This window comes from Etheostoma cragini, chromosome 7 (assembly GCF_013103735.1).
Source record: "Etheostoma cragini isolate CJK2018 chromosome 7, CSU_Ecrag_1.0, whole genome shotgun sequence".
NCBI classification, from domain to species: Eukaryota; Metazoa; Chordata; class Actinopteri; order Perciformes; family Percidae; genus Etheostoma; species Etheostoma cragini.
In genome coordinates, this window is record NC_048413.1 from 5,234,595 (window position 1) to 5,237,437 (window position 2,843).

The 2,843-nt window shown below is 38.3% G+C and overlaps 2 protein-coding genes and 1 long non-coding RNA gene across 6 annotated transcripts in view; 2 read left to right on the top strand and 1 right to left on the bottom strand.

Moving 5' to 3' along the window:
• The window catches only part of LOC117947607, a 3,962-nt gene extending 2,644 nt beyond the window's left edge, over nucleotides 1-1,318 (bottom strand). Inside the window, exon 1 of the long non-coding RNA XR_004657271.1 lies at nucleotides 1,188-1,318. This is a non-coding gene — a long non-coding RNA (uncharacterized LOC117947607). The remainder of the gene's footprint in view (nucleotides 1-1,187) is intronic.
• LOC117947591 overlaps nucleotides 1-2,843 on the top strand; it is a 33,540-nt gene that overhangs the window by 24,836 nt on the left and 5,861 nt on the right. The window lies entirely within an intron of this gene.
• mapre1b (microtubule-associated protein, RP/EB family, member 1b) overlaps nucleotides 979-2,843 on the top strand; it is a 13,158-nt gene continuing 11,293 nt past the window's right edge. The window contains exon 1 of one of the 4 annotated variants that reach the window (XM_034876675.1): nucleotides 979-1,237. The gene's annotated coding sequence lies outside the window, so the exon portion shown is untranslated. Of the gene's footprint in view, nucleotides 1,248-2,843 lie in introns of all 4 variants that reach the window. The other 3 variants (XM_034876676.1, XM_034876678.1, XM_034876677.1) reach the window with 3 other exon arrangements.

Below are 2,843 nucleotides of genomic sequence, written 5' to 3' on the forward strand. Positions count from 1 at the left end.
ATTATAGTTAGAATATTTTCAGTTTAACCTGGCTGTCAGACAACTCTTACAAAGCTGTTACCTCTGCTCTCTTCCACCATACTCCTTTTGACAAAAACATTTTACCTCGCAGTACACAATGGGAGATGCTGCTCTACCACTGCCTCCATCAGTTAGTTTATATTATTGTGTGACCATACTAACCTTTTAAAATACCAAAATCACATTAGCATGCCAACCGCCATCTACTGCTGGTAATACACTAACAACTTCAAAAAAGTCTGAACTATCCCTTTAATTTACTTTCATTTTATTTTATGTTTTATGTAATGTTCCTAGACCACTGATGCACCACTTGGCCTAATTGACTGATTATTGTATGAGTACAGAGTACTGTTATCTCTTCTGACTGATGATTGTATCATGAATATTGTGGGCTGTACAGTATTTTTGCACATAAAACCAGCGGGATGGATTCAGAGGTATGAAGGTGTGAATGTTAAATCTAAATGTGTGGAGGGAAAACCAAAGTATCCAACCTGTCATCTTTGTACTGTACTAGATACTTTTACTCTTGTTTTTGATAAAAAAATTTTAATGGTGGGACATGGGTTTGGGCAAGTGATAGAATGCAAATAAGGATAATTGTACTTGGAACTGATGACAAAACCAATAAAAGAAATTCATCTCACAATGATCCCAGGAATGGGCTCTTTATCTCACTGGCTCATATGCTGACAGTTACCTGGTGTTAAGGTTGGTATCTATCATTGAGGACTCAGAGTTCAGAGGTCAAGAAGTGAAAATGAGATCTACAGATATGTTATTGTTAAACAATGAATATGAAAATAGTTTTTTCATTTAAGACCTCAGTATTTCTAAAATCCTGCCTAACCCACAAACCCCCCACAATGCCTTGTCCTGTGTGTGTGTGTGTGTGTATGAAAATACTGTTTAAGTACTTCTGTTATTTAATATGAATAAAAGAAAAAACATTTTTCACGTCTAACGCAAAAGAAAAGCATCACGACGTGGTTCCGTATAGGCGTTTCCCGTTCCGTTCTGACGTCAACAAATCGGTCCTTCCGCTGCCGGTAGGGTGAACGTTAGCTGCAAGAAGAAGAAGAAGAGAGGAAAAAGGAGAAGTGTCTATACCGTCGAAACAATTACAGATAGCGCTTTTTATGACACCGACTTGCACCCAATACAAATAATTAAAGCATCGTGTCCAAGATCTGAGGAAGCCAATCCACTCCAGGTAACGTTAAGTAGGTGTAACGGCTGAAACGCTGTGTCTTTTAGCGTTATTAGCCGGCATGTGAAAGGCGGCTGTTGGATAAGGCGGCTAAACTGTGTTAGCTAAGATGTTAGCCAGCTTGTGATATCTGTTTCCCAAGTAAAGCAGCTATGATGAGGCTTCCAATATAGGTAGCCCGCTTCCGTAGCTAGCTAGCTAACTGCTGAAATGCGGACAAAGGCAGTGTCTAAGAGCTGCGATACTGTCGCAGTGACGAGCTAGCTAACTAACTCAAGCTAGTGGGTGCTGTGTGAGTTCAGGGCGGGGAAGACGTCTCAGTGTCTGCGATATAAACTGACTCACATTAGCAGGTGGTCGAGTTTAGCCGGTGACAGAAATGCTAAGTTAAATCTACATGTTGGTTGCCAACACAAGCAAATTAGCTACTAATTGAATCAGTTGTGAGGGGGTAGCTTGTTGGGTTAACTTGTCATGTCTTTTTGCGTAGCCGCAATGCTAATTGAGAGCTAAGTTAGCTGGTCAACTGCCGCGAACGATAGCTTACAAGATTCTATCCGGGGCCCTGTTTCGTTTAGCAAACCGTTACTATAGTTACTTGTAACCGTTACTTGCTCTAATCCGGCATGTCAGTAAGAAGAGCTGCAACTAACTGTTATGTTTTATTAATAGTGGCAATTATAGACGATAGCTAATTGGATGCTAACATGTTATTACAAAAACATGTTAACAATAGTCAAATGAGAAAATGAACGTTGGATAAAGCCAGGTTCCCAATTGTTGTTTAATTTTGATGACATATTTGTGTCAAAGGTTTTTACAGAGGAAAGTTTTGACTTTTTTATCCTCCATAAACACTGAGAAAACACCGCCAACAGACTTAACACATCCTCACCCGTGTTTTATGAATAACATGTTTAAATCAGGCTATGAACGATACAGTGGTGCTCATAATTTTATGAACCCATGCTAAAGTTGACTAAAAAGAAGAATTAAAAAAATCATGGATTAGGATACTATGCATACTGATAAAGTTCTATTGGCCTTTGGTATTAAAATAGCGACACACACACACACACACACATCATCACACACCCTTCACCATACTACAGATTGGCATGGTGTTATTTCAGTTAGCTTAATAGCTGGTTTGATTTGCACTGAGAGATGATCTTATGGGAAGTTCCCCATGCCTATCTCTAGGTATGTTGAAGGGTATGTGTTAAAGGGGGGTTGGTCTATTTTAATTCCAAAGGCCAAGGGAACTTTATCAGGATGCATAGTATCCTGATCCATGAAATAACTGGCCTTTAATAATAACCATCTGCCTGCCTCTGGGAATTTAACATAAGGGTGTGTAAACGTATGCCCTCTGTATTTTTAGGAAGAACATGAATTTATTTACAATACATTGTTCATTCACAATGAAAATTGGTGTCCCTGAAGTTAGCATTTTTCCTATTTTTTTTAATTAAGCCATTACGATCAATTTCCAAAAAATAATTCTTTTTTTAATATATATATATATATATACATATATACATACATACAGTGGGTACGGAAAGTATTCAGACCCCTTTAAATTTTTCACTCTTTGTTTCATTGCAGC